Genomic DNA, 13,497 nt, shown 5'->3' with positions numbered 1-13,497 from the left:
ATATTGTAGTAATTTTATAGTTGAAATGATGAGTCAATGGAAGCTAGACCACAATCGAAAATCCAAAAGCAATGGACGGCTGTTTCGTCATATTGTGAGACTCCTCAGTAGTGTGCATCCACGATCCCGCCTCATGAGATTGGAACCCAGAACCTATCAGTCTCGAGCGCAAGCACTTAACCGATAGACTACTGAGCCGGCATCCAACGGTGTTAATGTCTAACTTCAACCAATCCACGAGATTGAGCAACCGTCCACCATTGTCTTCAGTGAGTGACTATCTCACAACAGACCTGGTTAAACTCCACTCGTCACTGCTCCTTACTAGAACTCCAGGAAATACCTCTTGTAGTCAGTCAATAGTGAGCATATGATTATTATCAATCTCGCGCGCGAGGCTGATAGGTCTTGGGTTTGAAGCTCGCGAGGTGGGATAGTGGATGCGCACAGCTGAGGAGTCCCATAATAGGACGAAACGGCCGCCTAGTTGTTCCAGGTTTTCCATGGTGGTCTAGCTTCATTTGACTCATGATTTCAACTATAAAATATTTTCACTTATTTAATTATTATTTCTTGTAGAATTAAAATGCTGTTAAATTTGTATGTTTGTTCATGCAGAATAAAGTTAAAATGTATATAAATGAGCTTGTTTATGTTTTTCGGTATTACTGAACTCAAAAAATGAATGAACAAATAAGCAACAATTCTACTGATAAAATAATGCAGTGAACAAATTGATGTACAATGATATGAATCATAGACAATAGTTAGAAGGATCATAAACTTATATACATGGTTTAGTTCGTAATAGAGATATGACTAACTATAGCTCGTTAAATTTGGAGAAATAATGAAGTGAAAAACAGTTTTTCAAGAACCTCGAAAAGGGCATAAATGTTATTTCAGTGATGGCTGGTCAACATATATATATATATAATAATAATTAGTGAATTGGATAATAAAAAGAAAAACTTTATCTCTATTAGATTGCTCTTACTAGATCAAGACATCTATAACACTAGATAAACCCTTTATTTATAAAAGAATCGAAGCGTTATAAGTAGGCTCTGACAGATTCTTTTCAAAACAGAAAAATGCCAAGAAAATCTTACTTGTGATGGCTGTTCATCAACAGAATAATTTATAGCTTATTTAGATAGCATAATGTTTCACGACACTCATAACTAAATGCTTATAAAACCTCTAAAATATAATGTCATCAGAGTTAATGCAGTACTAGTCGAGTTATCAAAATCGAAAACAGTATTTTGAAGTGTCTATATATATATATATTCTGATGCATGAAAAATACAAACCACACTTAATCATAAGCATTTACTAACTGAAATAAATACTAAGAATCCTACTGAAAAAGATGCTATGAACTTATTCTTATTCTCAAGATATCATTCTAAAAGTAAGTTTTTGCATACAAAGAACTACATGGCTTAATCAAAAATTCATATCCAGTGGATTTGAACAAATACAAACTGCTGTTTTGGTTATATTTTATATAAGTATGATATATATGTTTTAGTTACTCGATATTTGTACAACGACTGATAGAAGTACATTTAAATAACTGAAGTCAGTTTAAACCTGTATTATGTAAAAAATGTGTATATATGTTTATTAATAGTTGAATTTATGATTCCATCAAAACTAGACCACCATGGAAAACCTGGAAGTACTGGACAGCCTTTCCGTCCTAGTATGGGACTCCTCAGGAGTACTCATCTAGCTTACATCAACTCATGAATTCAACTAATAAATTATTACAATTTTCATAACCCTCCATTCTGATAATCATCACCATGTGCTCGCTAGTGACTGGTTTTAAGAAGCGTTTGCCGGAGTTCTAGTGAGAAGCCCTGAACAGTGGAGTTCAACCGTGTCTGTTGTGAGGCTCTTACTCACAGAAGACAATGGTGAATGATGATGCAATTTCGTAGACTGGTTGAAGCTAGACATTAACACCAATGGATGATGGCTCAGTGATTTAGAGTTTAAGTATTCGTGCGTGAAACCGAAAGTGGTGGGTTCGAGCCCTATGTGCAGGATCATGAATGCGCACTGCTGGAGAGTCCCATACTAGGACGAAACGGTCGTCCAGTTCTTTTAGGTTTTCAGTGGTGGTCTAGCTTTACATATTTATTAGTTTTAGAAAAATATCATTTCGAATGACTTCTCTACAATACAGTAGTTTTCTTTTTAAATGTGACACATGAAATTATTCATTAATTTAAATTATGATTTCAGAATTTACTTTGATATTTCTATTTTGTATCAAATAGACATAAATTAATTATCTACAAATTCATGTCTATCTCTATACTCACTGATAAAAGTAGGCTGGATTACCTATATTCATTCAATACATCAGAATTGATGTAAAATCAATTGTCTGAAAGCATAATTAATTTAAACATATAGACTAAATCAAGAGTATAATTAGTTAAAATATATTTGTAAAATCTCAGCGAATGAATTTGAAGTAAATCCGACGTTTCACCTGGCAATCTGGTCTAAGCTTTTTCTAGGAAATATACTGTGAAGTACTGTGAAACTATTCGTTCTAATTTACACGAAAGTTCTTATAAGGAATATAAGTTCACCAAGAGTAAATTTACTCGGTTTTCAAGCCTTTTTTGGAAGTGATGGCTATATTGATACACATAGTGTAATTCAAGACATAAAGTATAATCGTTGAAAATCTTTTATGTTAAAAGAAATACTTCTTTTGAAAACAGTTAAGTATAGAAATTACGGTTCAGGTTAACCGATGAATATTGTGATAATGTAGAACTATTATTATTATTAAATAGTACATTTATAGAATGTTTATATTTTATTCTATTCAGGTTTGAAATTATTATCAGTGAGACTTAGTTTTATGGAAGACCTTTGAGCAACGCTAAAATCACCTTGAAAATGTCCACCTATTAACTACTGTGGCGTGGTCTACTTATATCCACTCAAGCAGTATATGCTGATGGTCGGACATAGAATGTATTTTGGCAGAAGATCGATAAGGAACGAACAGGAATGAAGCGCAATCGGTATGAAAAGGCATGAACGATCAAATCAGAGAAGACGGACTGATATTTGCAGAAGGAACAGTTAAGATTGAGACAATTGATTGTTATTTCGCAAATTGACTGTTTTCACTATGGTTGTCAGATTTTAGTGAGATAGTCTGTAATTTGTGCTTAAATACATTCGATTGTCCCCACTCGTGTTCTTGTTCACTACACTACGACTAAATGAGGGTTATAAGTAATGTGAGGAATTATAATTATGATTTACAGTTGATGGTTAGGGTTAGGAATTAGATTTAGGGTTTTCATCATGAACTGACATCACCTATAATGCCGAAATAATATTTAGATGAATGATTGTATGAATTATGTGCTAAACTCCGAGATCTGTTATCTTAAATCTGATTGGTTCATCCATAAATTATAGTCTCGCCATAAAATCTTGTCACCTTTAAAAAATATTATTCAAATAAGGATAAAGTATTTAGATTTCTTTTAATACTTTTTTACATCCTAATTAGTTCCAAAATGTAAATTTAAACGCAGATACGAGTAATTAGCAAAATACCATCTTTAATAATGAATGCTGATGTGAAAATGTGTCCAATGTTTCTGATGTTTGCCAGTTTTTGCCTTGAATTTCTGGGACTAAATGATATTATCTTACATCAATTAAAAATATGCATCACATTTCATTTCATAGTCAGTTAGAATTCGATTATCGGTTCTTAATCTTATTAACTGTTACTTCTTGTGTTGTATCCCGAAGAGAATAACGAATGGTAACTTTGAGAATTATTTATGGACCAATGTGATATGTATATTTCCTATTGTATAGTTGTTAAGTAACTTAACTATTCATATTCATATTCCTTCTATTATAAGCTTTATTTTGACCAATAGACTATTATTATACAATTTACCATTCTTGAGTTATCTCCAGTCCATTAATTACTGTCCCCTCTATTCACAGCCACATTTAGCTGAATCTTGTACAAATGTTATTTTCTATTTTATGGTACAATGTGGTCTATCTGTTTGGTATATAAACTCAGTATGTTTGAGAATAATGATTCATATTACAGAGGCTGTTATTGGTGTTCTGGAATTGACTGACCGGCTAGGCAAAAAGCAGGATCGATAAGTACTCTAGACTGCTCGTACGGGTTTCATGTGTCATTAGTCCGGTCGATAGATCACTGCTTTTTAATTGGTGGCATCGTCAAGTTATACATTAACAGGACATCCACGCGGCCACGCAAGATATAACATCCTGTCTCTTAGTTATCTAGTGAAACTTCTACTCGAAGAGTGTATTTCAGTAAACTACTGCCTGATATGATAGCTAGCTAGAGTTACTTTAATGAGATACTAAATACTAATATATAGACAATTTTAACTGTACTGTTTCAAAACTATATCATAGAACTTTAAGCTATATTTTTTTTTACTTGTAAGGTTATGAATACCTATTTCTATTAGGGTATTCGAAAAAGTTGTCTTTCACACAAATACAAAATTTAGACATATGATGAAGTTATTTTTATCTTCAATTCGTTCACCTTAGTTTTCAACACATCTGTATACTGACAGAAAAGACTTTATACATATTTCAGTAGTAAAGATGTACATTTTCTGTTTAGCTCGAAATATAAAAAAGATCAGTATGAAATGTAACTGTTCTGTTTCTATACTTCTAACATGTATATAATTGGATTTTATACTGGGATTTTTCTCCAAAATATAGATTTTATTAAAAACGATCGTATTCATTTTGCAAATCTATTACATATTAACAATTGTATCCTACATAGATACAAGTGTTATTACTGTAAAACATTCTATAGTTTAAAATAATTTAATTGATTTACATATGATAAAACTCTACTTTGCCTGTAGCTTGTGCGATGGGGTGAAGTTTAAATTCAATTGGTATTGTTTACTTGAATTTTCCCATTGACGAGTCCAAATTAAGATGAAGTATGTGTCGTGGATTCCACTTCTAGTCACCATCCATCTTTACTTATAATGCTCATGATTTCAGGAAATATCAAGGCAGTCTGCACAGGATGCACACATGCCAACTAGAGACTAATCAACTACAGTCCTAAATAAAAATGAGAAGAAGGAGTTGAAACATGAAGAACTACTATAACCATCATCAAAAAGGTACATGTATTTATACACAGTTATCCACACAGGATAATGAATGTCCGTTGATCGGATACTATCAGCAACAGCCTTCTGTTGGAGAGGATAAACCAGCTTCCAGCTGAAGAGGAAATTAGGAAAAGATGTTGTAAGTGGTTAGGGCAAACATTAAGGAAATCACCAAATCGCATCACAAGGCAAGCCCTAACTTGGAATCCTGATGGGAAACGGCAAAGAGAAAGACCAAGAAACATATTATGTCTGGAATTGGAAGCAGTTATGAAATTGATGAATAGCAACTGGAAAGAACTGGAAAAGATTGCCCAGGACAGGATTGGATGGAAAGCATTGGTGGGCGACCTATGCTCCTCCACGAGGAGTAACAGGAATAAATAAGTAAGTTACTATTAAAAATCACCTGTTTACCTTAGTGTTTACTCCAAAACTAAATGAATCTTATTCAGTAATCATGAAAATTTATGAAGTAATGAATATTTGTGGAGTTCTGTTAATACAATTTTCAAACTTCTTTATTTATGAACGTCTTGGAAATTAAACTTTAATGCTGTCAGGTACATTAGATGAATGATTATGATGATAGTAACAATAATAATATCGGTTGAAATAACGTAACACTATTGTATTGGAGAATAGCTATAGGTGTCTGAGACACATAGAGTTATATATATTATGGGTAATTCTTATAAGCTTCTGCTATAAATCGTCATGAGTATATCAAGAATATTGTTTCAAATGAGAAAACACGTATTGTTGACGAGTTCATTTTAACTTATTTTAAGTTGAATATTTTTTTTTCTAATTATAAATAATTAAATGTTGTTATGAATTAAGATTGAACAAATTCATTTCATTAATTAGTATTATCCGGTCAACTAGCATGACCTAATTAATTAGACTAAAAAAAGAAAACTTGACTATAATTTAACGTAACATTTTAATTTACTACTCATTTCAATGAGTAGATATTACTTGGATAACAAATTAGTGTTCATTTCTTTTAAAAAAATGTTCTAATGATTAATAATCGACAATGATTTTATTTCATTTGATTGTTTAGGACTATTAATAAAAGTGTAAATTATATGAGTTACATCAAAAATATTAAATATTCATTTAGTATTGTTTGTTTAAATCTTTCCATTAATGTTTAAGATTGCAAGTAGTAAATAAAATAACTGGTAAAAATAAATACCAAAGTGTAAAGAAGCATTGAATTACGTGTTTATTGACAATAGTAGTAAGAGTAATAAAGTATGATATTATTTGTCGACAGTAAAGTTGTTATTCTCTCAAAGTGTTCTATCTTACTAGCAGAATAATTCAATAATTGTATATATTCGGTAATAAATTAATTAACTCTTCAGTATAAACATTAAAACATAAGTCTATAATGTCTATCATTCGAGTTATCTATCTCTAAATTTCATGTTTTAGTTTTGTAGTACATATATTCTGATAGATAGTTTTTTTTTATAATTAGTTGTCACACTTTATATTCATTAATTAAGTTGTTAGTTATTTGATAAACTGCTCAAATAATCTTTATTTGTTTATCTATATTACTCCTAAATAAAGTGTAATAAGATCTTTTGATTTGACCATCAAATAATGTAATGAATTATTTAATATCGAAATATTCAATTCATTGAAAGGCTTATAGATTTTTTTTAACTTTATAAAGACAGTAACTAATGACTGCTATCTATTTCTGAACATCTTGAATAATCTTGCTTTGTCTAGAACTGATCAAATTAAGTCCACTTGGTGTTATTTACTTGTATCTTCCCATTGTTGTTTAGGATTGCAATTGATCAGTCTCTAATTGGCATATATGCATCCTGTGCGGACTGCTTCAATATTGCCTGAAGTCAAAATAGGAATATACATGTAAACAACATCAATTGAATTTAAACTTCACTTCATTGCACAAGCAAGTGGCTACCAGAACTTAGTGTCTAAGTGGATAACATGATGGCGTTTGAAGCGAAAGGTACTGAGTTCGAGTCCCAGAGTGAACATCAACTCTGAGATGTAGGTACATCCAGTTGACGAGTCCCAAATAGGACGAAACTCGCATCCTGGATTCCACTGCTAACCACTATCCATCTTTGCTTATGATCAAATTAAAGTTTATTCAGTCAAAAAAGAAAAAAAAAATAGGTGATTGGAAATTTTAATAAATTCCAAAATATTTAATTGTTGTTATAAAACATTTTCTTTATTCCTATTAATATATCTACTTACTTATGAATAGAGAGATACACTTATCTGTTAAATTATAACTTTTAATAAAAATTGACTGATAATAGAAATCTTTTGATTCATACAATATAGACTACTTAGTTAATAATATAAGAAAAAGAAAGGTAAATATAAAGTAAAACAACTATTTAGACATATAACTAACCAGTGAATAAGTCTTTAAAGAAGACAAAAAGTAACATTGCTTAATTTGCATATTTAATTATATCGTTTTATAATAATTACTTTCTATATGTCTCATGAGAATAACTAAAATAATGTTGTTATGTTATTTTCTAACTAGAAATACATATGAACGTTTATATTATGCATGAGAAAGTATTCAATCATATAATTTAAACATGTATTCAATTAACGACTATTTCTTTGATTCACTCCAATTACGCTGCGTTATTTTCACTGCTTAGTTAATCTATATCCATCCTAGAATAGTGTTCGAAATATAAGTGTGGTATGGGCTACTTATATCCACTCAAGTAGTATATAATGATGATCAGACATTGAATATATTTCAGTAGAAGATCGGTAATGAGGAAACGGGAACGGGATACAGTTGATATGAAAATGCATGAACAACAATAATAATCAGAGACGATGGACTGATATTTTCAGAAGGAATGGTCAAAATTGATACAACTGATTGATAATTCGCAAATTAACTATTTACTGTATGGTTGTCAGATTTTAGCGATATATTGTTATTTTGTGCTCAAATACATTCTATTGTCCCCACTTGTGTTCTCATTCACTACAATACTACTAAATTATCTTTCTTTTGTAAATTAATACTTTCAATATTTTGGTCTATTTGGTAGCTTGGCGAAGTTCTATATATATTTATTTATCGTACAGTAATATTGGGCTTATCCAATGTCGTTGATGTTTAACATAATTTGAATAGTTTTATGACATCTTCAATTAGATGTGTACATATTTCAAATGACTCGCTGTTCTTGTCTTAAACATCATTAGAAGTGAATTGTGAGAAGAAAGTTCCAAGGAATTTAGAAAAATGTAATATCTTCCATAGCATTAAACACAAACTACCAAGAATATATTACAGTCATCAACTTAATAATTAATTTCCTGATTTCCTGCAATTATGAACTTCTCTTACATTTTATGCCGTATGATGTTTACTACAAAAATTAGTGATCTCACCACTTTCATTAATAATTCGTCGTTAATTGTATAAAAGGATTCTGATAATAAGTATAAGTGATACATAACAGTTCTTTAACTGAAACAGGTATACATACACGATATCTTCTAAAACTAGTTTTAACGTATTCATTTGCTTATTATTTCATTAAGCAAAAATTACCTATTGAAGTCTTATGCCTTGTCAATGTGTGGATATGTGGAGATTGTAGTATTTTCACGGTTGAAACCATAGGTCAATCTAAGCTAGACCACCATTGAAAGCCTGAAAGAACTGGACGACCGTTTCGTCCAAGTATGAGACTCCTCAGCAGTGCTAATCCACGATCATGTACACGAGACTCAAACCCACGACATTCGGTCTTGCACGCAAATACTTAACCTCTAGACCACTGAGCCGTCATCCAGTGGTATTAAAGTCTAACTTCTATTGATTCATGATCTTGCCCAATCCTTTTGTGTCTTAATTCGATTTAGTTAATAGCTCAAGTTACAAAATATCGATAGATTTCAGTTATTGCATATAGGGACACATCAGTCATTTTAATTATTACTTTTTATAATCTAAACTTTGAACGTATGAGCAAATTGGGGAACTCAAAAATCCTTTTTGTTTTGTGGATAATTTTCTGTTTATGCTTCCTTCAACAGTCATTCGTTTAAGTTGAACATTTACATTTTAAGTTCATTTTCAAAAATCTATTTCATAGAATTCACAAGGAATATAGACTAAGTAACTCCATTACTTTATTATAAAAAACATGAAAAGCTTAATCAATGTAAATCTTTAACAATATCGCAAGTTTGACAAGTTTTTTAAACGTTAGTAATGATACGATGAATAGATAATGAGACTTTGAGTTTATGGACTCTTCTTTTCGACTAAATGACATATTATTTAATACAATACATGGTCTTCTAATAATATTTTCTCTTACAGTTAATCGTCATAAATCATCACCTGAATACAAACAGAAAATACTACTTTTGATGAAGTTTTTTTCTCTGAGCTGGCTGGTTTGGTCATGGAGCTTTCATGGTTCTTGTGTACGACATCATCAGCACAAACTTCGGATAGAAAATACTACTACATGACATGGTTTTACAACACGTCAACTAATTTATACTCTGGTTTGCTTTACATCTTTCAGTTTTATTAACCAGGCAATTAATAAAATCTCCTGAATGTTTTAAGAACTTCAAAAATAGCTTATTGACTAGATTATTTATTCTACAAAATTTCAGTAGTACATCAAATACTTCGTTTGTATCCCTCTTATTAAAGCTTAAAAAGATCAGTAAATTGGATTAAAATGCTAGACTTTTAGCATAATGAAATTCATTCCATAGAAACAATCTTAAGTTGAACATTTTCATTTATAAACAAATAATAGGTACTTTGAAACTGTCATAAAAAGCAAGTCAACTTATATTTGCTTCATGAAGTTTGAATTAAACACTATAGATCTATTTTATTAAGTGGTCTTGCTATTATCACTAGCCAAATAATACATAGTTACAAACCAAAATGATAAACCAAGACATCGATAGTGAAAAATTATGCTCTAATATATAAATATATTGTAGTGTCGGTTGATATTTTAAGCACATATACCATATTCTAGCTTCTGGACAAGCCAATTTACCTATCCATCTTGAGTCATATTTTGACCTTGTTAATTATTAACTTATTAACCCTGATTATTTTTTATATGAGAGTAGGTGTGTGTACACTTCTTATCTTATTTACCACATGTTTGTCATTTATTTTTGTCTTACTATAAATATTGATTAAAGCTTGACAAAAGCGAGTTGGCTTACCCGCCATCTCCAATGTGCATCATATGTTAATAAAACTGTAGTTGCTGCTCTTCTTTGCCTTCTGATTTTATGCACCGTTAAGATTTGTATTTTAACAGTTATTAAGGTGAACGATTAACGAAGCACGGTACTATAATATTTCAATCTTAATGATTTCCAATTTTAGTATGTATCTGTACTTTTTATTCTTTAATTCTATTACTGTCTTTAAAAAGTAATTAAGGATTTTGTCTTTCACAAGAAAATGCGAATTCCCTTTTATCTAAGTTAATACAATCAAAGTATTCACAATTAGAACTATTAATCTTATTCTTCAGGTCAATAATCATTCCAATTATGTTTCCTTTTTTTTTTTTTTTTTTCCCGGGGGTTTTTTTTTGGGAAAAATAAAAAATAGGAAGAGGGGTGTGTAGGGAAAGGTGAAAAAAAAACAAAATTTTTTCATACGTAATAAATAATAATGAAAATGAATAGACCAAATTGAATAAGAGGAAAACTGGATAGATTTTCATCTTCAATAAAGTATTATCATGCAAATGATCTTCAGACAGACATAGTAACATGTAGTCGTTTGTTTGTTTGTTTTTGTTACTGTATCTAGTGTATATTCTAAGTTTATTCTAGAGTATAATATTCTGATTGAAAATGGTACTCATTTATATAGGTGAAGAAATATCTTTCATATTACGCAATGTACATCTATGTATCTATATCCATTCATCTTCATAAACACAACTGAATAAATGTATGATTCACTAACTAAATAACTCCAAGTTTATCTGATATCTATAAAATATAATAGATGAAGTATGAATCGCCTTCAAATACAATAATTATGTTTAGTCAAATTGTTCAGTATTTTTATATAGTTGAGATCATGAGTCAATTGAAGCTAGACCACCATGGAAAACCTGGAAGCTCTGGACGGTCGTTTCGTCCTATTGTGGAATTCCTCAGCAGTGCGCATCCACGATCCCGCCTCACGAGATTTGAACTCAGGACCTACCAGTCTCGCGCCCGAGCACTTAAACGATAGACCACTGAGCCAGCTGGCATCCAACGGTGTTAATGTCTAACCCCAAGCAATCCAGTATTTATTGGACTGCTATTTAAACAATATCTATCTGCTTACTACTTTATTATCATGCTTATCAGAGAATGTAATATAAGTCTTTCCATCTTTTATTTTTGTAGAATACTTCTTTTTGAATTTAATGATTGATATTTACATATTGGTTAAATCGAAGCTTAGGAAGTTTAAAGTATCACGCTCGACAAGTTCAAATCACTTGGAGTTTTTTAACTGACATGACGGAATGATCATAACCAAACAGTTATTAAAAACCAGAAAGGATTGAACATAGGTTCCATCTTAGTATTGGACTACTCAACGGTACATGACCACACTGAGGGATCGAATTCAAAACCTTCAGACCAGTCAGTTGTTGATTAACATTTAAACCATCATAGCATCGTCCATTAGATTTTACTTCTAACTTCAATAAATTTTCAATATTGTGCAATCATATTCCAACGTCGTTCGTGAGTAATTGGGATGGTTAAATTTCTTAGATCATGGTTTCTCATTAGAAATCTTGGAGTTACCTCTCATAATTAGTCACCAGTGAGGAAATGATTGCAATTACTATTCAGGTGTTTGTGGAGATCGTTGAGTTTTTACAAATAATATCCAAACGTTGATGAAAAATTGAAAACCTAAACTTGGAACTCAAGTGGATGAAACTCAACCTAAAAGATGTAAAAATAAAGACTCAGTGAATCACATTATTATTTCAGTCTCAGTAAAAAATATTCACTAATGACTTAATGAAAATCCATGATCTTTAATTAAATTTCTAACTTCATATTTATCATCATGTAAAACTATTTAAATGAGAATAAGACAATTCGAATGTTATTACTTTTGAAACAAATTCACTATTTCAGTAGGTACATCACAATATTTTACAGATATATATTCTCTAATAAGGAAAAATATGCACCATTTTTTCACTTTATAAATTTCATATTGTATATCAAGATAGGTCAGTTAGTAAAAAAAGTTGAATGTAACATAAGACCGGAGTCAGACAAGGTTGTCTACCCTCCGCCTTCCTCTTTCTTCTGGTGATTGACTGGATTATGAAGACTTCGACATCTGAGGGGAAGCACGGAATACAATGAATATCTGAGAACCAATTAGATGATTTGGACTTCGCAGATGACCTATCCCTCCTATCTCATACACATAAACAAATATAGACGAAGACAGCAAATGTAGCAGCAGCCTCTGCAAAAATAGGCCTCAACATACACAAAGGAAAAAGCAAGATTCTCAGATACAACACGGAGAACACCAACCCAATCACACTTGATAGAGAAACTCTGGAAGAGGTGGAAACATTCACGTACCTGGGAAGCATCATTGATAAACGAGGAGGATCCGATGCAGATGTAAAGGCGAGGATTGACAAAGCAAGGACAGCATTTCTACAATTGAAGAACATATGGAACTCAAAACAACTATCAACTATTTTCAAAGTGGAAATCTTCAAAGCCGACATCAAGACAGTCCTACTGTACGGAGCTGAAACGTGGAGAACTACTACAACCATCGTCAAGAAGGTACAAGTATTTATAAACAGTTGTTTACACAAAATACTCAACATTCACTGGCCGGATACGATCAACAACAGCGTTTTATAGGAGAGGACGAAGCAGCTTCCAAATGAAGAGGAAATTAGGAAAAGACGTTGGATGTGAAAAGGACATACATTGAGGAAATCACTAAACTGCATCACGTGGCAATCCCTAACTTGGAATCCGGAAGGGAAGCGGAAAAGAGGAAGGCCAAAGAACACATTACGCCGGGAAATAGAAACATATGTGAAAAAGATGAATGTTAACTGGAAAGAATTGGAAAGGAATGTCCAGGACAGGGTTGAATGGAGAATACTAGTAGGTGGCCTATGCTCCTCCACGAGGGGTAACAGACGTAAGTAAGTAAGTAAATAAGTAAGTAAGTGAATGTAACATTTTTCAC

The sequence above is a fragment of the Schistosoma mansoni genome (genome assembly GCF_000237925.1).
Source record: "Schistosoma mansoni, WGS project CABG00000000 data, chromosome 1 unplaced supercontig 0153, strain Puerto Rico, whole genome shotgun sequence".
In the NCBI taxonomy this organism is placed as follows: domain Eukaryota; kingdom Metazoa; phylum Platyhelminthes; class Trematoda; order Strigeidida; family Schistosomatidae; genus Schistosoma; species Schistosoma mansoni.
The sequence above is the reverse complement of the archived record's forward strand: the minus strand, read 5'-3'. Positions refer to the sequence as shown.